Source organism: Mustela putorius, unplaced genomic scaffold (genome assembly GCF_011764305.1).
Source record: "Mustela putorius furo isolate JIRA1106 unplaced genomic scaffold, ASM1176430v1.1 tig00003845_pilon_pilon_pilon, whole genome shotgun sequence".
Classification (NCBI taxonomy): Eukaryota; Metazoa; Chordata; class Mammalia; order Carnivora; family Mustelidae; genus Mustela; species Mustela putorius.
The window spans coordinates 96488024-96514050 of NW_025421998.1; the positions used below are offsets into that span (position 1 = coordinate 96488024).

The window sequence follows — 26027 nt, forward strand, 5'->3', positions numbered from 1 at the left end:
AATTTATTGGCAGAATTCTACATAGAAATCCTGTCTATTCATAAAAGACTGATGAGGCAGGACTAAAACAGAGCAGATGGTTGTTTAGACAAAAGGACGATTTATATTACTACTGATTTTCAGACCTTGCTATATACCTACATTTTATATGTATGTGCTGTATGTATTTACATATACAGGTTTGTTATGCTTATCTTATACATACAACAAATTCTCAAAATCACATATATAATAAATTATATACATACAAGACACATGCCCTTTCTGTCCACTTCAACAATCTGTTTTGAGTTCTCCTTTACCTCCCTATTATTTCTCAAGCTTTTTAAAATTCAAGAACAGATTGGAAAGAGGCTTGAAAGGGAAAAAAAATTTTAAAGCTAAGAAGGAAAAGGGGAAAAGCCAGGAAGCTATAATCAATCATATTTTTGTTTTAATAATATTACTTGCTGTAACTTATACAGGTGGCAGTTGTACTTCTAATTTTAAGTCATGTCATTAAAAACAATGAAATAATTTTTAAAGCTTTTCTGAACTTCCTCTTTGTACTCTACATTCTAACTGAGCTCTTTAAGAGAGGTAACTGATTAACTCCAAGCACCAATTATTCCTTATAGGACCCACTGAATTTTGTTACCTGGCAATCCTCCCAAGATATACATTAAAACTTGATTGTTTCTGGTAGGCATAGTACCAACACATAGTAATGAATATACTTACAATTTTATTATACTTGGACAGCATTTGTTTTCTCTAATAAAGTATTTATTTAACATAAAATGTAATATACTCTGGATTTTTTTTTCCAATAAACTGGCTATTTATATGGCATTACCCAGATGCTACCTATTGGAGCTGTTTAAGTTGCCTAGAATGATACAGTGTGCAGAGACATTTTTCTTTAAGTTAACTACTATTGTCTTAAAAACTCAAATATATAATCATTATCTCTCTTCTTGCAAGACTTTTCAGTTCAAGTATGTTTCTATTTACAATACTACTCAAATTAGATGTCCCATTAAAGATAAGAAATCTGTTGGGCTCCAATATTTCTTTTTTTCTTTTAATTCGCCTATCTGTATGTAACCAAGAGACAATTGTTCCCAATTTTTCTAAATTTGCCCTCTTCTAGAAAACAACAATAATTCTACCACTCAAAGATACTTAATGCATTATACTACTGACATTCTGCAAGCATACTACAGCATTCTAATAAAACTATCTTTGCAATAAAAAAAAAAAAAGAAAAAAAGTAGGTTACCTTATTTTAAAACAATTTGTGAATGGGATCAGGCTGAAAATGTATCATGTGCCATTTTTATACATACTATAATATAAATTTTTGCATAAATATCAAAGGGGAATTTTTTTTAAATTCTTACTTACCTTTAACAGTTTTAATATATCAGTAAAATATACAAATAAAAAAACTGAAATATTGTATTGCTGTATTACTTCACCTCTGACAAACTGATCAAGTTGAATCAAAACTATGTAGAATACCTCTTACCAACTGCATCAGAAATCAGAAAAACCAGAAACACACACACACACTTCCCTCAAAAAACAGCCCTAATTCTTCATCTTTTCCCTATTCTCCTATTTTTCATTTTCTCCTACATTTGACAAACTAACAACTATCTGTTAAACAGCACATTAAAAGTCAAACAACATTTTGGAAAACAGTATTTTGACCAGATACTGTAAGGCTCAAGACAATAAGAATGATGGATAAATTTTGTGCTCCAGTTAGCGACAATGTTTCTCACAGGGTAATGGGTTAGCAATTCTGAAGCACATTATACATACACTAGGGTTAAACAAACAAGTAAACATACTGTGGATAATGAGAAGCAGGTTTCTCACTGTCATAGAAACTGCAAATAAGGAACACATTTGACGTATCACGTTAACTTGTGATATTTTAGTGTGCACACAAATAGACACATGGAAGTGAACAGAGCTGTATGCAGGCATGCATTAGTGTACATACTTCCCTGGCTCTTTCCACAAACAGGGTCTTTAAGAAGTTGATAGACCTGTAGCAATAAGCACAGGCAGTTCCAAGATCTTGGCTTCCAAATACCATTCTCCAATAAGAGGAGTCAGGGCTCCTTGAAGAGGTTGATTCCAGGGCTGGGACAAGGAAAATATAAGATAAGCCTATGGTGCCAGAAATTAAATATACTCAAAAAGGATGGAGACAGACAGAAGGACTCGAGAAAGAATCTGAGCTCTCTGTGGTCAAAGCTGTAACAATTTAAGCAAATAAATTTAACAAAATAAATGATACTGTTGGATTCTAATGCATTAAATAAAACAGACAAGTTCATACTGACATAAATAAATGTACAAAGGAAGAGAAAAACAGAAAATTACCATTGGAACACCATAGTGTTAACGGCTGCAGACAAAAATTCACCAATGCAAACTAAAATAGTGAGCCAAAATCTCAACAATATTTTCATCTAAGTATTTACCTGAAGATATTTATTAATTGAAAAGGCAAAGCTACAATTTTAGTAGAAAAACGTGGGAAAAGTTGCTTTAATTAAGTGTGAAGAAGGTGCACAGCATCAGTAATTACGATATACTGACATCATATGCCCCTGATAGAAGGCCCTGAGAAGGGCCTATCTTTTGTGGCATGTCTGCCAAAAAATGCATTGCCTAAACCTAGTTATGAGAAAAGACCAGACAAGCACAAATTAAAGGATATTGTACAAAATAACTAACTCTTGCTCTTCTAAAGTATCCAGGTCATGAAGCACTTGGGAAGATGGAGACATGACCACTAAATGCAATGTGGGATCCAGGATTAGATTCTGTAACAGAACATGGGTATCAGTAGAAAAACTGGTAAACACCAAGTGAAGTCTGTAGTTTAGTAAACAGAATTATATTGTGCCAATGTTAGTTTTTAGGTTTGTGGTCAATGAAGCTGCGTGAGAGGCACATGGGAACTCAGGGTCTGCAGCTTGTGGGGTAAATCTGTCAAAATGAAATAAAACGCAGCCACTACAAAATTTATTGTATGAGATTACAGATAATGTATAGGTACCCAGTAGCCCACTCTGTTACACTGACAGTCCCCAGTGAACTACAACCCTGATAGTCTGAGCTAGTCAAGTGATTGCTTCAGCCAAAGGAACATTAACAAGCACAACACAAGCAGGATGTTGATGCCTACTTCTATGTAGGTGCCTACTCTCCTGGCAGGTTCTTTCCTGGAGCTCTTGGTAAACAGGCCCAGGGCCCACATCAGAGAAATTATGTGGAAAAAGACACTCCGCCAGACCTATTCCAGCCATTTCACTATATGCATTCCATTACATGCACATACATGTAAGTGAAAAAGTGATCTCAGACACTCTGGTCCGAGAGGTGGCAATTTAAGTGAAAGAATAACCCCCTCATATAGCCCAGGTTGCAGAACTGTCAGGAAAAAAATGAATCATTATTGTCTTAAGACACTAAGTTGATGGTTAATAAACACAATGGTAGATAAGACAGTGAGTTCTCCACAAAAGCTTTAATTGTGTGTAAGATACTCTCCTTAAGATAAGGAAGACCTAGAAACATGGCAGACTAAACTTATACCAAGCCTCTTACTATAAACACCTCAAAATGCTGGATGAAAAAGAATAAATAAAATCACTCTCTAAAAACACAGCTGGCCTTCACGAGAAGAAAATTCCCAAATGTGTGTGTTGGTGGGGCAGGGGGGTGAGAGTTGGTGGATAACATGAGGAAACTGAAGGCCAGAGTAGCAAATTCATGAGCAGATGCTGTTAGCCAAGGGTCAAGACGAGGAGTAGAGCAAGTTTAGTCAGAGGCTGGCCTTATTAGGCTCTTCTTAGTTTGGGTTTTGCCACTAATCAAGGATGGGAAAAGAAACCATGGTACACGAAAAGCAGGGGTTTGGAGCCTACCTCCTTCTCCGATACATGCAGAACGCTTAGTGCAGGAAACACAACGATGAGTAATTCACGTCACTGCCCACCAAGAACTCCGACAGTGTACACATCAGTTATAGTACTGCTCATTAAGTGATACAGCCTTGGGATCCTTGACCTACTTCCTTTATGTGAGGACCCCTGCCCCTCCTCAACTTTAGCTTGAGACAACCCTTTGAAACAAAAAGATATCAGAGAAAATTGTCAACAAATACCAAGGTCTCATTCCTGAACTGGAATTCAGTAGGACTCTCATATTTAAGATGTTTTGGAATGGGCAGAAACAAAGACAAAGGTAAATTCCCAGTTTAAAAAAAACAAAAACCAAACTAGACTCTTTGAGTATTACCAAAAAGACTCAAGGGAGAGGAGCGGATCCCACAGCAAGTACTCAAGACATGGGGGACCTGCACTGGAAGGACAAGTCCCCATAACATTTGGCTTTGAAAACCATCAGGGCTGAACTTTCGGAGTTTTTAATAACTGGCGGGACTGAACTCTAGGTACTTCAGAAATGAGCAGGCTCAGCTATTGGAGAGCTGGAGGACAAGAGGAAACTAAATTCGCACCTCTAAAGAGACAGTACAACAATCTCAGCTAGACAGAGCATAGAAGTAGCAGTTTGAAAAGTACCTATAGTGGACTTACTACTAATCCCAGAATTTATGCTGGAGGGGCAGGGACTTTAAGAGACTTCTCCAAGAACAAAAAAGGTAGACACCATTTCTCTCACACCACTGCCCCCCAGCCTAGGTAGAGAGACACCTGCGGGAAACCACCCTCTCCACCTCCCTTGCTTACCAAGTGCATCCCCGCCCCATGTTGGCCCACGTATCTGTCCCATTGAGCAGGCCGCAGTCAGCAGGAGTCCGTCTCAAAGTGGCTCCCATCCTGTCTCCTCCCTCAAACAGCTCCAGCAAGAACCAGCCCCACTTCAGAATGACTTTTGTCCTGGGGAAAGGGAAAAATGACCACACACACGGGTAATTCCCAGTCTTGGCAACTGAATCTGATAACTGGCAACTGAATCTGAGAACTGGCATACAGAGAGTACCCTGCCAAACAGTTTGTCTCCAGCCCCAACAGGCATCTGGGCTGACTACCAGCCTCTGCCCACTAACAAAAGCCTCTCAGGAGACAATCTAGGGAGAGAACCCTCTAGTTCAGTGCAATCACAGCCCAGTAAATAGACTAAAGGCAGACATCTGGTCTGACTGCTGACACCAACACACCCACTATTGGTCCCAGACTGGTCATAACTGCACTGGGACCAAACCTGGCCCACTACAGGCAAAGTGGGTCACTGTGGCTAAGTGAAGTCAAATAAGGCTCAGCCACAGTAGCAGGGCGCATGCAACACACAGAGGACACAATGCGGAAGCACCAGGCTCTGGGGAACAAGAGACATTGGGCTCCAGGGCACCCCAGGATCTCTTCTTCATCAGACCAGTACTTTAAGATCAGGCAATGTAATGGACATTCCTAATACAAATGAAATGGACATAAGCAATAGGTGTGATAAAAAAATTCAAAGTAATGGTCATAAAGATATTTACTAAGAGGATCTCAGACCTTCAACACAGATAGAAAATACAAAAACAAAACAAAACAAAAACCCAGAGATGAACACAATAATTGAAATTAAAAATTAACTACAAAGAATCAATAGAGGATTACAGAAAGCAGAAGAATGCATCAGTGAGCTGAAGAGTAATGGAAAGCAACCAAGCTAAAAATAAAAAAAAATTTAAAAAAAAGGAAAACATGGTAACAGGTTGCGGGAGCTCACCAACATCATCAAGCACATCAACATCCTCAGTATAGCGATTTCAGAAGGAAAAGAGAGAAAAGGGGAAGAAAACTTATTTGAAGGAATAACAGCTGAAGACTTTCCGAATCTGGGGGGAAAAAAAAAAGCAACACAAATCCAGATCCAAGAGGCAAACACACAGAGCATCCAACAAAATTAGCTCAAGAAGGTCCACATCAAGACACATAATTCAAATGGCAAAAAGTAATGACAAAGATAGAATTTTAAAAGCAGCAGTAGAAAACAATTACATATAAGGGAAAGGCTGTCTGTGATTTTTTAGCAGAAACCTCACAGGCCAGAAGAGAGTGGCAAGATATAACTGAAATGCTGAAAGGAAAAAACATGCAAGCAAGACACTATCCACTAAGATCATCACTCAGAACAGGAGATAAAGAGTTTCCCAGAGAAACAAGAGTTATGGGTTCATTTCATCCCCACTAAACCAGCCTCACAAAAAGTTGAAGGGACTTCTTTGAGTAGAAAGAAAAGGCCATAGTGAGGATTAAGAAACTTATGGAAAGGGGTGCCTGGGTAGCTCAGCAGGATCCTGGGGTCCAGCCCCACATGGGCTCCCTGCAGGAAACCTGCTTACCCTCTCCCGCTCCGCCTGCTCCTATTCCTGCTCTAGCTCCCTCTCTCTCGTTGTCAAATAAAGAAATAAAATTTTAAAGAAAGAAAAAAGAAAACTATGGAAAGGAAAAATTTCAAAGGTAATACAAACATAATAAAAGTAACAGACTAATCATTTATAAAAGAAATATGGAGGGTAAAGCAGGAAAGTCAACTACACCTGTAAGGACTAGCCAGGAATTTACAGAGTAACCGGATGTAAAATGTGACATCATATACATAAAATGTGGTGGGGGTTAAAATTTAGTGATTTTAGAGGGGTTCAAATAGAAGCAATCATCAACTTAATACAGACTGCTATGTAAGATCTCACATATGAGCCTAGTGGTAATCACAAAAGCTAAAACTATAATAAATAGTTAAAAATAAAGAGAAAGGAATCCAAACAAAGCCATCAAACCGAAAGCGAAGAGAGCAAGAGAAGAGAGAATAAAAACAGGAAAACCAGTCACAAAATGGCAATAAGTAGATCCCATCAGTAGGTGCTCTGAATGTAAATGAACTAAATGCTCTGGTCAAAAGTCACGGGGTGATTCAATGGATTAAAAAGAAAGACCCTTCAATATATGGCCTAAAGAGACTCACTTCAGACTTAAAAACATCTGCTGATTAAAAGTGAAGGGAAGGGGCACCTGGGGGGCTCAGTGGGTTAAAGCCTCTGCCTTCTGCTTGGGTCAGGATCCCAGGGTCCTGGGATGGAGCCCAGCATTGGGCTCTCTGCTCAACAGGGAGCCTGCTCCCCACTCCCCACCCCCGCCTGCATCTTTGCCTACTTGTGATCTCTGTCAGATAAATAAATAAATAAATAATCTTTAAAAAAATAAAAATGAAAGGAGGGGGAAACATCTACCATGCAAATGAAAGGGGGAAAAAAAGCTGGGGTAGCAATATGGATTTCAGACAAAATAGACTATAAAACAAAGACTAACAAGAGACAAAGAAGGGCACTATATCATGATAAAGGGAAAAATCTAACAGGAGAACTTAACAATTTTAAGTATTTATGCACACAACAGGGGAGCATCTAAATACATAAAGCAACTATTAACAGACATAAAGGGAGAAACTGACAGTAATAAAACAACAGTAAGGGACTTTAACACCTCATATCAACAGATCATCCAAACAGAAAAGTCAACAAGAAAACAGTGACTCTGAATGACACATTGGACCAGACAGATCTAATACATATGCAGAACATTCCATCCCACACCAGTGGAAATACATATTCTTTTCAAGAGTGCATGGAACGTTCTCCAGAACAGATCACATATTTGGCCACAAAGCAAGTCTTAACAAATTTAAGAAGATTCAAGTCATTCCACACATCTTTCTTGACCACAGTGCTATGAAACTAGAAATTAACCACGAGAAAAAAATCTGGCAACAGCACAAATACATGGAGGCTGAATAACATGCTACTAAATGATGCACCAACCAAGAAATCAGAGAGAAAGTTTAAAAAAAAAAATACAAGGAGACATATGAAAAGGAAAACACAATTGTCCAAATTCTTAGGAATGCAGCTGATGCGGGAACAGAAGGAGCTGAGGACAAAGCAGAAGCTGACACCCCACAAACCCTCCCCACATGGGATGTATGTGACATTCCTCATGCACTTCTGGTCCCTCTAAAGCTAAGGAAAGGAGAAACAAGTATTTCAACTTATAGAGATCACAATCCTGCAAGACAGGAGCCTCTCTCAGTTTACAAATGTCTTAACAATCTACAAGAAGAAAGCATTTCTATCAATAACCTAGCTTCCAGAAGAAAATGCAGATGCAATTAAATATCCTTATAATTTGCAGCCCATTGACACATGAAATGGGCAGAATGTAACTCTGCTCCACGGAGTTCCTACCCATTTTAATGTTAATGTATGCTTATGTCCAGGCCTCAGGTATTCTGTGAGTCTTCTTTAGCATAGGAAAGCTCTTTCTGAAACCTCCCTTTTTCCTTACCTCCCCCAACCCCATAGTATATAATCAGCCACCCCTCACAACCTCCCAGGCAGCAGCTCTTTCTGCCCACGGGTCCTGTCCCATACTTCTAATGAGCCACCATTTTGTACCAAAGATGTCTCAAGAATTCTTCCTTGGTTGTTGGGGCTCTGGACTCCACCCTATTGAACCTCACCTATCCTCTAAAACCCCATCACAAGCAAAAGCTGTTCCAAGAGGGTAAATTAAAGCAACACAGGCCTGCCTCAAAAAGCAAGAAAAATAACCTAACCTCACACTGAAAGCACACAAAATGCCAGCAAGGGGACATGCACCTCTCTCTGTCTGTCTGTCTCTCTCTCTCTCACACACAGACACACAGGAATATTACTCAGCTATAAAAAGAACGAAATCTTGCCATTTGCAACAGCGTGGAAGGACCTAGAGGATATAATGCTAAGTGAAGCCAGTTGGAGAAAGGCAAATACTGAATGATTTCACTCACATGTGAAATTTAAGAAATAAAACAGAGATAAACAAAAAACAGACTTAACTATAGGAACTTCTAGTTATCAGAAGGAAGGTGGCTGGGTGCATGTGATGAGGGAGCAGGAGGCTGGCTGAGGACAGAGCAGAAGCTGGCGCCTCGCATACCCCTCTTCACCCGCTCCCCTCCATAATATGTGTAGCATTCCTCAGGCACCCCTGACTGCCATAAAACGATAAATAGTTAACTTGCAGAGATCACAATCCTGCAGGACAGGAATCTCCCTTGCTCTACAGAGATCCTAGAGATCTACAAACAGGGACGTTACCTTATCAATAGCACAAATTTCCAGAGGCAAATAACTCTCAGTTCCTGAAGCCCTCATGTCTCCCTCCCCACCATAACTGGAGGAGGCTGAGGTAGAAGGGAATGTAAATGATCGCAGGATCATAACACCCCACCAAGAATCTCCCAACTATCTTGATGTTAATGGCTGGCCTAAAGCCACAAGGGCAAGCCCCCCCCCAGGGCACCTTGTAGGCCCTCTTTAACATGTGAAAACTCTGTTGAAACCTCCCTTCCCCTCACCTTCCCCCAACCGCAAGGTATATAACCTGCCATCCCTCACATCCCCAGGCAGCAACTCTTCCTGCCCACGGGTCCTGTCCCCATGCTTTAATAAACCACCATTTTGCACCAAAGATGTTTCAAGAATTCTTTCTTGGTCATCAGCTCCTGACCTCAGCCCACCGAACCTCACCTAGATTCTAGAATTTCATCATATGGCGCCCTAGGTTCTAGAACTTCATCACATGGATGAAACAGATAAAGGGGATTAAGAAAACGACTATCTTGATAGCACTGAGAAATGTACAGAACTGCTGAATCAGATTGTACACCTGAAATATAGTATATGTGAATTACACTTGAGTAAATAAAATGTGTAGAATTATGTAACTGTAAAGTTACTAAGTCCCATATCCATTTAGAAAACAAATATGCACACATACAAATCCAGTTGGCCTGGGAGGTTCATTCCCCTTTATTTCCATATCTTTGCAAGGAGCTAATTCAATAGGCCAGAGTTAACAATGAAAGAACCAGCTGAAACCAGCTGCCATGCAACAGAGGCTCCCCTGCTAACAACTTGAAGTTCTGTGGTATTACACAATAACCTAGAGGTTCCAGAAAATATGTGGAAAATTATGAGGTGAAATTCCTCTTCTGAAGCCATTTCCATGGCACATCCCAAACTGGCTGTGCCCAGCCTAAGACACTTCTCCGTGGAGAAGAGCCTGGGTAATCCCACGTGGTCTGCTTCTTCTCTGCTTGTACAAGCTTTTCCCCCCAAGAAACACTAGTTAACAACTGCATTGTCTAGTTGTGTTTCCCTGTCCACTTTGCCCATTCTCCCTCAAGTCTCTATGCTAGATCTTTCCAGATGCATTTTCACTCATGACTCACATTCTGTGATCGATCACTTAAAGCTAAACAGTTCTAAAAAAATTCTTATCTACTTAATTCACCTTTTAAATTAACAAAATAAGAATTTAACTGGTGCTGAAGTGTAATTTTCAAAACTTTAAAACCCTGACTTTCATGAAAATATAAAACGAACAAATGCAAAACCTATTATTCAACTCATTCATTAATGAGGGTATCAATAAAAATTTGAATAAAGGCAAACAGGATTACCAAAATGAATTTACTAATGGATGCAAAAATTGTGAATCTACTATGAAAAAGTTTTGCAAAATGGGCACCAGAGCGCACAAACCACAAACCACTACCAAGTTGGCCTGGACATAACTTTTTTTTTTTTTTTAAGATTTTATTTATTTATTTGACAGACACAGCAAGAGAGGGAACACAAGCGGGGGGAGTGGGAGAGGGAAAGGCATGATTAAGAATTATTTGCACAACTATTTCTCAACTTCTTCCCCTGTAGAGTTGCCCAATAACCTAATCAAAACAAAATGAGCAAGAGGCTTATACCCCAAATATAGTTACAGAGGATCCACTAGAAGCCCAGCATTTCTCTGAAAAGTCACCCAGTAATCTCTTTTGCTCCTTTACAAGTCTTGGGCCATCTCTCCGTTTTAGATTATGGTTGGTTCTAACAGGAGCAAAGCAAAAATCACAACAGGTGGGAGGAAGGATGCTGGGGCAGCTACAGCCAGGAGTATCTCCAACAAGAATGGGAGAGCTTGCATTGCCAGCAAAGGGACTAAAAGGGACAGAATACACTGCTAGTGGCCATACAACTTGGCATAACATTGCAGAAAAGCCACCTAGTAACATATACTAGAAACTGTTGAGGCTCAGATATTTGATTCCGTAATTCCACCCCCAGAAATTTTCATTCAACATATAATCAGGTGTGGACTAAGATATTAACCTATCACAGCAGTAACTACAGAAATTTTAACATGTAAAATAACTTATGTAGACTTCCCAGCTTAAAATAGGTTTTCCAAAAGCCCTCAGAGTCTCTCCATCCTTTCTATGTAATCCACTTAATACCCAGGATTTCCCCTATGACGTCTCTTCCAGTGCACTCTAATTTCTGCTTTGTTTATCCCTCTGCCCTCTTAGGCTATAACCTCTACAAAGGCTTGTGCCACAGTTGCGTGAATTTAGCACGATGTCACATGTACAGTAGGCACTCAAATGCTGGCTCACTGAATAAAATGTTACACAATCACAAAATACGTATAGGAGTATGTTTCCCCTATAGAGAGGGGTAATAAGTATTGAACAATAAGTACTGAACGTCAAAACAAAAATATGAGAAAAGCCTCAAGTCATCATCCCAATGCTACTGAATATCAGGATCACATGCAGGTATTCTGAAACGCACACGGACTGCCAATAAAGGCACACGCAATTCCGCTACCGCCAGCGCACAGCCAGGCACCATAGTCTCTGTCATGTGAGCCATTCTTTACCACGGTGTGTGTCCTGGACACATTTTGCATCTCAGGAAACTGATAAAGCTCAAAAGAAAACTTCTGTGGGGCGCCTGAGTGGCTCAGTGGGTTTAAAGCCTCTGCCTTCGGCTCAGGTCATGATCCCAGGGTCCTGGGATCGAGCCCCGAATCAGGCTCTCTGCTCAGCAGGGAGCCTGCCTCCCCCCCACCCTCTGCCTACCTCTCTGCCTACTTGTGATCTGTCAAATAAATCAATAAATCTTAAAAAAAAAAAACTTCTGTTATGCAACTACTTGAAGGAAATATTGAATAAGGAGAAACATCCTTAATTGTGATGGGAGTTTTGTTTTGTTTTGTTTTGTTTTGTTTTTACATTATTTTAAAACAATCTGATGTTTCTTAGGCCAGGCTTCTCAAGCCTTGGAGCATGAGACTCACGTAGGGGTTTTGTTAAAATACGGGTTCTTATTTTTCAGTCAGTCTAAAGTGAACCCCAGACTGCACTTCTTACTAGCTCTCAGGTAAAACCAAGGATGCTGATCTGGGAACTTCAATCCGAGTAGCAAGTTCTAAGAAATTACTAGATGCAAAGAAAGTTATACAGAGCTCCATTTTCCTCTTTTTTGTTGTTTTTTAGGAATCCTAAAGCACCTATCTCCTCTGATGATTTTTCAAACCATTCCTGGCTTAAGAGTCTCAATATCCTGCAGATCTACAATTTAAAATAATGGGAAACAGAAATAAAGGATCACTATAGAGCCAAGGAAAATTTGAAGTATATAAAAGGAATACTATGAATAACATGATGCCCCAAAATGTGATAATCTTGATAAAATAGATCAATTCCTTGAAAAGACACATTCTGCCAAAACTCGCATGAAAAGAAATGGGTAGGGCGCCTGGGTGGCTCAGTTAGTTAAGTAACTGCCTTCTGCTCGGGTCATGATCCCAGAGTCCTGGGATTGAGTCCCATGTGGGGCTCCCAGCTCCATGGGGAGTCTGCTTCTCCCTCTGACCTTCTACCCTCTCATGCTCTCTCTCACTGTCTCTCTCTCAAATAAATAAAATCTTAAAAAAAGAAAAAGAAAAGAAAAGAAATGGGTAATCTGGATAGGCCTCCATCTATCAACGAAATGAAGTCTATCCTTCCAAAATAGAAGGCACAAGACCCAGATGGGTTCACTGGTGAATTCTGCCAAGCATGGGAAAAGAACAGGATGCCAATTCTACACAATCTCTTTCAGGGGATCAAAGCAGAGGGAAAGCTTCCTAAATCACTATGAGGCCAGCACTGACCCAATGTCAAAACTGGACAAAAACATCTTAAGAAAACTACAGACCCATCTTGCTCATGAACAGATGCAAAAGATCCTTAACAAAATACAATTAAAATGAATCCAAGAAAAGTATAAAAAGAATTATACATAACAGATTTCAGGTATGCAGGGCTGAGTCAACATTTGAAAAAATGCAATGTAATCCATTATATCAACTAAGTAAAAAAGAAAAATAGTTTTATAGGACTATGTGCAGAAAAAAAATTTGAAAAAAATCCAACACCCATTCACCATAAAAACTCTCAGTAAACTAGATACAGAGGGGAGCTTTCTCAACTTGATTACTACTACCTACAAAGTACTTACAGCAAGCATGGTAAGAAACTTGAAGCTTTCCCAATGTGATATTGGCAAAAGATTAAACAAATTAGTCAGCGGAAAATAATAAGACAGCCCAGAAACAGACTCTCAAATCAACCAATCTTCTGACACAGGAGCATAAGCAATACAATGGATCAAAGATGGCCTCTTCAACAAATGGTGCTGGAACAAGGGGATATTCGCAGGCAAAAAGTAATTTAGATGCAGATCTTCCTTACATCCTTCACCAAAATCAACTCAAAATAGAAGTAAAATGGAAAATAAGATTCCTACAAAGCAACATAGGAGTAAACCTCCACGTCCTTACGTATGGTGAGGTCTTCTCAGACACAAAAACAAAGGTACAATCCATGGAAGAAATTGATACACTGTTCTTCATTAACATTAAAATTTTTTGCTCTGCAAAAGAATGTCATGAGAATGAGAAGACAAGCACAGACTGGGAGAAAATATCTGCCAAAGACACATCTCATAAAGGGCTGTTTTTCAAATACACAAGAAGCACTTAAAGCTCAAAAATAAGAAAACCCAATTATAAAATGAGCCAGTGACTTTATCATCTCACCTGGGCTGCTTCCCCCTTGCTCTCTGCCTGCCTCTCTGCCTACTTGTGATCTCGCTGTCAAATAAATAAAAAATATAAAATAAATTTTTAAAAAACACCTCATCTAGGATGATATACAGAAGGCAAATAAGCATATGAAAAAATGTTCTACTTCACAGTTCATCAGAAAAATGCAACTTAAAATAACACTATCTCAAATAATAACACAATCACAATGGCCAAAATCTTGAACACTGATGCCATCAGATGCTGGTGAGGATGTGGAGCAATAGAAATCTCACATTGCTGATGGGAATGCTCAACAGTACAGCCACTTTGGAAGAGTTGGGTGGTTTTGTACAAAACTAAACATACTCTTAACATATGATACAGCAATCAAGCTCCGATGCATTATCCAAAGAAGTTAAAAACATATATCTACACAAAAACCTACATACAGATGTTTACAGCAGTTTTTTTCATAAATGCCAAACTGCAGAAGCAAGCAAGGAGTTCTTCAGCAGGTAAGAGCATAAACGAACCACAGTAACTCCAGATAATGGAATATTATTCAGTGCTAAAAAAGGAATGCACTATCAAGCCATGAGAGGACACAGAGAAACCTTAAATCCATGAGTTAAAGAAGTCCATCCAAAAAAGCCATATACTGTATTATTCTAAGTTATGACATTCTGGAAAAGGCACAACCATGATGAAAATAAAAAGCCAAGTGGTTGCTGGAGGTGGGAGGATTTAGGTAAGTACGCAGAGCACAGAGGACTTTTAGAACAGTAAAAATACTCTCTCTGTATGATATTATAATGATGGATAGATTTTACACATTTGTCTAAATCCACAGAATATCTGGGTGTCTGGGTGGCTCAGTGGGTTAAGCCACTGCCTTTGGCTGAGGTCATGATCTCAGGGTCCTGGGATCGAGTCCCGCATCGGGCTCTCTGCTCAGCAGGGAGCCTGCTTCCTTCTCTCTCTCTCTGCCTGCCTCTCTGTCTACTTGTGATCTCTCTCTGTCAAATAAATAAATAAAATCTTTAAAAAAATAAAAAATAAATCCACAGAATATGTAATATAAACTATGAACTTGGGAGTGATTATGTAGTATCAACGTGGTTTTGCCAATTTTCTTTTTTTAAGATTTATTTATTTGACAGAGAGAGAGATCAAGTAGGCAGAGAGGCAGGCAGATAGAAAGGGAAGCAGGCTCCCTGCTGAGCAGAGAGCCCAATGCGGGGCTCCATCCCAGGACCTGGGATCCTGACCTGCACCGAAGGCAGAGGCTTAACCCACTAAGCCACCAAGGCACCCCAAGTTTTGTCAGTTGTTAACAAATGTCCCACTGTGATTGGTGGGTGGTGATAATGGGGAGGCTGTGCATGTTCAGGGAGCACACGGGAAACCTATATAACCCTCCTCTCAATTTTGTTGTAAACCTAAAGCTACTGGTGGCTCAGTTGGTTGAGCAGCTGCCTTCAGCTCAGTGTCTCCTGGGATCGAGTCCCACATCGGGCTCCTTGCTCAGCAGGGAGCCTGCTTCTCCCTCTGCCTCTGCCTGCCATTCTGTCTGCCTGTGCTCGCTCTCTTCCCCTCTCTCTCTCTGATAAATAAAATCTTAAAAAAAAAAAAATGAAAAGAAAAGAAAAGAAAATAGGCACCCAATAAGCATTCTGGACAAGAACACCTGATTTTCCAGGAATGGAATACTGATACCTCTACTGGGCTAGTGGATCTGTAAAGTATGAAACTAAAAGTTGCCGGTAGGTCTTTCAGCACCTAGAAGAGCTCCTAGCACAGGGACTCAAATAATCACTGCACAAATGACTATGTTATTTAGTCTAGGAGAGGAGAAAAAAAAAGAAAGCCTGATTAAGGTTTTTCAGTATTTGAAGGCAGCTATGTAGAAATCAACTAAAAGTCTTCCATATCATCACTGTAGGAAAATAAAAAGAAAAGTCTATTTCAGCCTGTTTTAAATACACATTTTTATCAGTTGTGCAACAATGCTATATGCTCTTTCAATAGAGCTACCTGAATGCGTTCAAGCAAAGAAGCCAAATGGCTATCTCAAAGGGACACTAAAGAAAACACAAGGGCCCTGCAAACACTAGGTTTCCTAAAGTTGCCCCCGACGCCTACACATGGGATTCACTACTCACAACATCTTCACTAGATTAGGAATAAATTTCAACAACAGTTTTCCTACTTTGAAAATAAAAAATAAAGTTGTCTCAAAACAGCAGCCGTTGGGCCACAACCCACAACCTTACACATGACCTCAAAGTAAATCAAAGGCTTAAATTCTCTGGAAGTCATAAAAACAAAAGAAGCTATTCCATTGTGATGAGTACCTTCAAAGACAATAGTATGATAAAAATAAAGGACTACTCAGAATTAAATCCATTTGTTTGAGCATCTGTTTTCTACGTACAAAAAGTAACTTTTTCTGATGGATTTAACCAAGAAAAAAAGATAATAAAATTCATTTGATGGCACGTTAGTGCACAAACACCTCATTTTCCTAGAAAACCCCAAAAGACATCTGGTGTTAATATATCAAAACCCAGATTTTTTTTTTTTTGGTGTGATCAAGCCATAATATTTTAGCACTGTGAATATTAAAACTGCCCTCATAACATGGGGTTTTCAATGGGTTCATCTAGAAGAATACCATAAATTCTGATAATGCTACAATGTATCAATTTACAAGATTTTTTTTTTAAAGAATTAAATTATTTCACACTTACTTTGGAAGCTTTAGCTTCTAGAAGCATGTAGCTATTAAAATGCTAAAATGGAAAGATGAGATGGGGATGCTACAGAGACTTAATACCAGTAAAACACAGGAAATTGATTCTCTAGATGATGTGGAAAAGCTGGCTTATAAAGTTAATGAGATATTACTTAAGGCAAAAGAAACAATTTGCCCATTAACAATGAGGATAAACCAAACATTTTTGTCATCAACTATAATGACACTAATTAAGGAACAACAAAAACTAAAGTAGATATGAAAATCAACTAAAGTACAGGAAAAAAACTACACCAACCACATGAAATGAAGTATAGCTATAGCAGCAAGTCCTAGCAAGTTAGAAATAAATGTAAGAATAAACAGAATTCCAACAATTAAATAGGTTACACACTAAGGAAAGTGACTAGTCAAAAGAAGTAAATTTCCCATTGAACATTTAAGAGACCTGACAACTACCTGGGATGGATTTCTAATAGAGCAGGAGAGAAAAGTAAGAGGATTAACCCCTGAAACTTGAAAATCCACTACTTTGTCTCCCAGATATCTTAGCTAGCCCCAGATAACAAAAATATCACAATCCTTAAGCAGTAGCTTTAGCCAGAGATTTCTTGGCCATTCACAAAGTTTAAAAAAAAAAAAAAGAAACTGCAAGTTTTCCAAGTTTCAAAGTAAGTCTAGTGTTTTAATTTAAATACAAAAATGCCATGCTGATTTTTAGGAAAAATACGTTGTCAGAAAACCCAGGTTTTAATCTCAGTTCTATCTCCAATATCCATTTCCAAAGGCTTTTCCTTTGGAAAGGAGTATTTTATTCTCTGTATATGAAGTATATTCCAAAATTATGAGTCTATCTGTTGCTCCTTGCTTATATGAATAAAAGGACAAATTTTTAATATATAGGTATCACAAATTATCATTAAATACAGATGAAGTATTTCTGAAGAAAATTTAACATATGAATTCAGATGTGCTGCAAGTATAAACTACATACTGGTGTTTAAAAATTTAGTTAAAAAAAAAAAGTCAACTCTTGGGGCTCCTGGGTGGCTCAGTCAGTTAAGTGTCTGCCTTCAGCTCAGTCTGTGACACCAGGGTTCTGAGATTGAGCCCCTGTGGCTCTGGAAAAAAAAAAATCCCTGCTCGGCAGGGAGTCTGCTTGCCCCTCCCCTTTTGCTCCTCCCCCTAGCTCAGGCCCACTCATGCTCTCTCTCAAATAAAAATCTTAAAAAAAAAAGTCAACTATTGCATTAGTAATTGCTTATTCTGATTACACACTGAAATAACAATTTAGATATTAAGTTAAATATATAAAATCAAGTTCGTTTGTTTTATCTTTTTAACAAGGTTACTGGGAAAGTTTGTTACTTATAAAATTACATTTCTATTGTATTGAATGGCCTGCTGCAGGCTGAACTCTTCACAGTAAGGGCTGTAAATTATTTTCTACAGCATCTACTGAAGTATGGCACATATCAAATACTCAAAAGCCATTAAATGAACTTTATATAGAAGCACAAAGCAGTAACTCAGTAAGACCAAAACTGACTTTCTGACTCATCTACCAGCTATATTCTGTTTGAGTGACATTAATAGCCTCTTATTTAGTAGTCATAACAATTCTAAACTATGGACCAAGACAACCAAAAAAATTTTCAGCTGAAAAAGTAAACTGACATACCTAATTTGTATGGGGCTACATTATGTCCTCCCAAAATTCCTGTTGAAGTCCTATACCTGTATCTCAGAATGTCACTATATTTGGAGATAGGGTCTTTAAAAGGATAAAGTAAAATAAATCATACAGGTGGACCTAATCCAATAGGACTGGTATCTTCATAAGAATAAGAGATTAGAGACTGTCTTTTTTTCCACTGTATATTTTTCCTGCTCTGTCAAAGATTATTTGGCCATAGAGTTGAGGGTGATACCTGGGCTTTCTACTCTGTTCCACTGGTCTGTGTCTGTTTTTGTGCCAATAGCATGCTATCTTGGTGATCAGAGCTTTGTAGTAAAGTTTGAAATGAAGCTTGAACATTCTCTTACACCATATACAAAGATAAACTTGAAATGGATAAAAGATCTCAACATGAGGCAGGAATCTTATCAAAATCCTAGAGGAGAACATAGGTAGTAACCTCTTCCACATGGGCCACAGCAACTTCTTTCAAGACATGTCTCCAAAGGCAAAGGAAACAAAAGCGAATATGAACTTTTGGGACTTCATCAAGATCAAAAGCTTCTACACAGCAAAGGAAACAGGCAACAAAACAAAGAGATAACCCACAGAATGGGAGAAGATATTCACAAATGACACTACAGACAAAGGGTTGATATCCAAGATCTATAAAGAACTTCTAACTCAACACTCAAAAAACAGATAATCATGTGAAAAAATGGGCAGAAGACGTGAACACTTCTCCAAAAAAGATATGCAAATGGCTAACAGACACATGAAAAAATGTCCATCATTGGCCATCAAGGAGATTCAAATCAAAACCACATTGAGATACCACCTTACACCAGTTAGAATTGCCAAAATTAACAAGACAGTAAATAACATGTGTTGGAGATGTGGAGAAAGGGGAACCCTCTTACACTGTTGGTGGGAATGCAAATTGGTGCAGTCACTTTGGGAAACAGTGTGGAGATTCCTTAAGAAATTAAAAATAGAACTTCCCTGACCCTGCAATTGCACTACTGCGTATTTACCAATGATACAGATGTAGTGAAAAGGGCCATCTGTACCCTAATGTTCATAGCAGCAATGGCCACAGTCACCAAACTGTGGAAAGAGCCAAAATGCCCTTCAAAAGATGAGTGCATAAAGATGTGCTCCATATATACAATGGAATATTACTCAGCCATCATAAAGGATGAATACCCAACTTTTGTATCAACATGGATGGGACTGGAGGAGATTACAATGAGTGAATTAAGTCAAGCAGAGGAAGTCAATTATCATATGATTTCACTTACTCATGGAGCATAAGGAATAACACGGAGGACATTGGGAGACAGAACTGAGTTGGGGGGAATCAGAGGGGGAGACAAACCATAAGACTGTGGACTCTGAGAAACAAACTGAGGGTTTTAGAGGGGAGAGGGTGGGGAGTTGGTGAGCCTGGTGGTGGGTATTAAGGAGGGCACGTATTGCATAGAGCGCACTGGGTGTGATACATAAACAATCAATCTTGGAACACTGAAAAAATAAAGTTAAAAAAAAAAAAAGGTGATTAGAACACAAGTAACAGACAGATGAACCGGCAATCCATGAGAACACAGAGAAGGAAAGCATCTATCTGCAAGTCAAGGAGAGAGGCTTCAGAAGAAACCAAAGCTGACAACACCTTGATCTTGAACTTCCAGCTTGAGAATTAGGAGAATATAAATTTCTATCACTTAAGCCACCCAGTCTATGGTACTGTGTGGCAGCCCTAGTACACTTACATTGCCCTAAACACTTAAAACTTTTCCAGTTTCTTAGTGGAGTCTTGGCCTTTACACAAGTTACAAATTCAGTTCCTCACTCACACTAGCCATATTCCAAGTGCTCAAGAGCCATGTGCAGCTAACCTCCAGGCTACTGTACAGTACAAACCTAGAGAGAACACCAAACCCAAAACTTCCAAAAAGAATGCTTAAGTAGTTGAGAGATGTAACCAAAAAATGTGTTCTTACTATACAGTGAGGCATGTTTCGTCTTTAATTTTAAAACAGAATGCAAATGCAGAGGATTTAAATCCACCCTTGAGTTACTCTTATTATGATTTGCTAAGTAGATTAAGGAAGGGAGTTCATAGTTTATAGCTATGTTTGGTACATGTGAATGTCATCACCAAGATTCCTTGAGGTGTGTCCACTGCTGCACAATACAGAGAATTACTGACATAAGTGACCAGGATACATTTATCAGTACAAAAAAGTCAAGAATTCTAGGTATGATTTCCCAGAAATTCCCAAGTTATCCACTAATAAGCTGGAGAACGCTGTAATAAGTTGGAGTCAGCTGTAGATTTTATCATGCCTCTTGTCAACTTAATCAAGCATTTTTGATAGAAATTAAATTCCAGAAATATAAGAGATGGCATGAATACTATACTGAACATGATATTCCTGGATTCATTACCATTTAACCATGAGGTATCAAAAAAGTATGTCTACTATTAATAACTTCATGCATCTATAAATAATTAAGCAGCATGGAAAAAAATATAGAATTCAGGAAATAAATAGCTCTGCTAGACTGGCCCAATAGGACTGAACACATCTACTAAAATAACTAGCGATCTTCTTTAAGAATTAGAAAAATGAAGTTAGGGGGACTCCTGGGTCGCTCAGTCAGTTAAGTGACTGACTCGATCTCAGCTCAGGTCATGATCTCAGGGTCACGGGATGGAATCCTGAGTTGGGCTCACCACTGAGCATAGAGCCTGCTTAAGATACACTTGCTTCCTCTGTGCCCCCCACCCCCACTCTTCCATCCTAAAAAAAAAAAAAAAAAAGAAAAGAAAGAAAGAAAGAACATAGAGTCAGTCCAAAATGCAATCCTCAGTATAATAAAGTTCATCTACTAGAAAGTATTTTACATTGCATAGAACTTTACAGCTTTTCTTTTTTTTAAATGATTTTACTTATTTGTCAGAGAAAGAGAGTGTGCCCGTGCACGCACAAGCAGGGGGAGCATCAGACAGAGGGAGGGGTAAGCAGGCTCCCCACTGAGCAAGGAGCCCCACACGGGACTGGATCCCATGAGCCTGGGATCATGACCTGGCTGGAAGCAGACGCCCATCCGAATGAGCCACCCAGGTGCTCCAGACCTTTACTTCTTTAACTGGCTTATTATACGTTATCTTAAATTTGCCCAAGGACTTGATGTTTGGGTATATTCTTAGTTTACATAAAGAAACTAAGGCTCTAAGAAATTAAGTGACACACCCAATGTCACATAATTTGTAAAGGACTGAAAGTCAAACCTTAGTTCTCTAGTTCCAAAATTTTGTATAGGCTTCACCCTGTTAACACATTAAAACTATGCCTAGTGTAGTGTTACGTAATGTTAGTTATAACAAAAATTTTTAATACAATTACAGTGACTTGATCAAGTGTGTACTAACAATACTTAAAATGGCAATTAAATTCAGAATAAATCTCAACCATGGTAATTCAGTTTAGAAGAAATAACTCCCAAGAGAATTATATTCACAGGAATCTTTTTTTAAAATTTAAATGTATATAATATTTTTGCAAAGAAATATCAAGTGATAGATAAAGAGCTTTCTAGCATATAATTTATTTATGATAATCAAATTAGGTGAGGAAAATAAAATGGAACTTTTAAAACTAGAGTTTTTTTTATATATCATTTAAGTGAATAATGTTTCATATCTAACTGCTATATTCTTTATTCCATCAGATCCACTTAAGAGTGATATAAAAGTGATTTAGAAGGTCAATATTCAATGTTAAGGGGGATTTAAAAAGTGAGGAACTGAGCTAGAACTGAAGAACAAACAGGTGGGAAACAAGCAACAGGAAGTTATTTTTGAAACAATGAGAAAATTTAAATACAGGTACTACAAAATTTTAGGTAGAAAAAGTGGAGTTTCATTGGAATGAAACAACTTACAGTACGTTCTCATTTAGGTTTAAAAATACTTTATTGTGTAATTATACACAACAGATATAGATATAAACACACCACTTATCCATGGCAGTAACAGTGGTAATTTTGGAGACACTAGAATATGGCATTGTTATTTCATTTTTGTTTACCTTCTAAAGTTTTATAATGCATATGTATTACATTGTAAAAATATGAAAATTTTAAAATATCAATATTTTTATTAAGCCAAAAGAAAAACCTCTCCATCTGCTGTATATTACCTTTGTGAAATAAGTAGATGTGAAATGATTCTGAAGATGGTTTGACTCTTCACTTATATTTTAGCTCTCAGGTGTTTAAAATAAATCAACTTTATTTTCAAACATACAGAGTTCTGAATATATGCTTCATGATAAAAAAAAATGAAATGATCACAGACAAGAACAAAGTCCAAAAAAGTCCCTACTTATAAAACAATTTTGAAAAGTCACCTATATTTAGAGAGTTTAAAATAGCAATTGTATGCCCATACCAGTTAAATATTGTTCACCATGAATTAAAACAAAAATCTTAAGATAAAAAGGAAATGAGAAAAATAAAAATGTATTCTTGCTATTTATCAGTGTTAAAATGCGAGTCTTAAATCTTCCCAACAACTGTCCTTGGAAAGTCTCATTCTCTGTATATCACTGATGAGAAAAAAAAGCTTAGGAAATGCATCCAGAATATATAAGAAACTCCTGCTTGGCAATCATTTTCCAATACTGTGTTTGTGTGTGTGTATATATATATATATATATATCATTAAGCTGTACTTCTGAAACTAATACAATATTATGTCAGTTATACCTCCATTTTTAGAATTAAAAACTATAAATTGATTTTTTAAAAGATTTTAAGTAATCTCTACATCCAGCATGGGGTTTCAAGCTACAAGCTCGAGATCAAGGGGCACATGCTCCACCAGCCAGGCGCCCCTACAAATTTATTTGTAAAAAGGAAAAATAGAGCACCTGGCTGGCTCAATCAGTAGAGCGCCAACTCTCAGGGTCATGAGTTCAAGTCCCATATTAGGTATGGAGATCACTTAAAAATAAAAATAAAAGAATAAAAAACCCTCCCCCATAGAAAAATGGCAAGAGTAAAACATTTCACAAATGATCTACAAAAGGCCAATGAACACTCAAAAAACAAGTATCCTACCATAAAGGAAATGTAAATTAACATCACAGAAATACCTCTAGACATCCACCAAATGGCTAAAACTTAAAACTAATTCTAAGGTTTAGAAAAGAACATTCTAGGGGATGAATTTTGCATGAGCTAAGGCAAGAATATTAAAGCTGGAACAAATGTTCATATAAGTAAACATGGGTAGTTCATGTGGCTTGGTCACAGACAGGGAAAGATAAAATGTATTCTGGAAAAGTAGTTAGGAATCAGAACTCCAGGTATCTTCAAGTCCAACAGAAGGACTTTAACCCATATATGATTAGCAACCCCATGACACGGATTACAGCTTAGTACAGAACGTTCCAAGGCCAGGGATGGGGAGGGGATACAGAAACTTTCAGAAGAATTTATCTCCTATACTGCATTAAATTTCTCCATTCTCCACAATCTAATGTTACCTTCACTCCTCAACCAAAATCTCCATCTGTACTCTCCAGCCTGCGCAGACCTCCTTTCTCTTTACTCGCGGCCAGGTGAGCTCCCACCTGGTCAGAGGCAGCACGGAACTTTCACTCAGGGCACATCACCTCTGCCACTCTTCCACTCCCCCGAGCCTGCTCTCCATTTAAGTCCAGTGCTTTTGCAGAGGCACAACTGAGGTCTACACATTCTGTGATTTTCTGACTACTCCAAACTGCCCTCATCTCTTTCTCCTGAGTCCTTCCCTTCCCTTTCCTATAATAGGTAATTCAACATTGAACTAGAATCCATATTATTTTGTTCTCAACTCTCTAACCAGACCATTAACTCATGGCTAAAGGGATCACACCTTTCACTTCTGTACCCCTGTAGCACCTACTACCAAAGAAAATACACAGCCAGCTGTCAGTGCCTCTTGGTAACAGAAATGCTAACATACCCTGTCATTCAACAGTTCCATTTCTAGGAATTTATGCTACTGATACATACACATACACACAAAAAAATATGGCCAGAAATACGCATTATAGACAGTAACAATAAAACTACAAATAACCTAAATGTCTATTAAGAAAGATTAGTTCAGGGGCGCCTGGGTGGCTCAGTGGGTTAAAGCCTCTGCCTTCAACTCAGGTCATGATCCCAGGGTCCTGGGATCGAGCCCCACATCAGGCTCTCTGCTCAACAGGGAGCCTGCTTCCTCCTCTCTCTGCCTGCCTCTCTGCCTACTTGTGATCTCTGCCTTTCAAATAAATAAATAAAATCTTTAAAGAAAAAAAAAAGAAAAGAAAAGAAAGATTAGTTCATTTAAGTCCATACCACCTATCAAAAAACAAAACTTGGGTGAAAGCAGAGAAGGTCGCTACTTCCCTTGACAAGGATGGATGAGGCCATCTGACCTGACAACAATCATATATAAAGTCACTACCACCTAGTTTGTGGCATCTAACCATCAATTTCTTTGTTTTTTAAACCACTATATTGTACACCTGAAACTAATTATGTTAGCTACACTGGAATTAAGGTTTAAAAAAAAACTTGGGAGGGGCACCTGGGTGGCTCAGTTGGTTAAGCCTCTGCCTTCAGCTCGGGTCATGATCTCGGGGTTCTGGGATCGAGTCCCACATCAGGCTCTCTGATCCACAGGGAGCCTGCTTTCTCCTCTCTCTCTCTCTCTGCCTGCCTCTCTGCCTACTTGTGATCACTGTCTGTCAAATAAATAAATAAAATATTAAAAAAAAAAACTTGGGATACCTATACATACGGATCATAACAACATAAATGAAAAAAGTTGCAGGAAAAGGGTAAATAGGTCTTATTTATATATATATATATATATACATATAATTTACAACAACAAAATTTTAGAATGATAATCTCTGGTAAGTTGATGAACTTAAAAAAATTGTTCACTCACTGCACCAACAGATTGAATTACAAAAGATTTTATAATATGAATCCATTTTCTTTAAAACAAGGGCCATAATATGCTGAGGTATATGTACCAAATGAATATTTAGAACATATGCCAACTGTTAATGGTTATTCCTAGAAGAGGAATTACAGAAAACTCTCATCTACATTAGTGTTTCTTTTAATAAGCACTTACTTTAGTTACCCTCCCCCCACACACAGAAAAAAGATTAAAAAAAAAAATCTTTGAGCTAACGATACCAGAGAGATAAGCCTTGCCTTTTGGTCCACTTGGCAATTAGTTAAAACCAGCTTAACTGTTGGACGGCCACTATATTAAATCTGAGTAAGCATTACAGGGAAATCACATCTGCAAATCAGATTCACAGAAATTACTGAATGAAAAGCTACTTCTCTACTAGCCAAGTATTAAATATCTGTCTCATGAAGGGAATACTGCTAGTGTAAAGTGATGCCTAAATATTTGCTGAATCACTGCAAAATGCAAGCATTGCACTGGTCTCTCCTAATACAGGGTTCTGTTTTTAAGTATCTCTTGGGTATCTGCAGTCTACCGCAAACTTGCCTCAGGCCTTTGTTTCAAGGCCAACACCTGAGAGGAGGCAGAAATCCC

At 38.3% G+C, this 26027-nt stretch overlaps 1 protein-coding gene and 1 non-coding gene across 3 annotated transcripts in view; one reads left to right on the forward strand and one right to left on the reverse strand.

The window, feature by feature from the left end:
• Positions 1–26027, reverse strand: part of TPK1 (thiamin pyrophosphokinase 1) — a 335576-nt gene that overhangs the window by 306252 nt on the left and 3297 nt on the right. The window lies entirely within an intron of this gene.
• Positions 24817–24941, forward strand: LOC123387124. The gene has a single exon (XR_006601481.1). It is a non-coding gene; the product is annotated as a U6atac minor spliceosomal RNA (small nuclear RNA).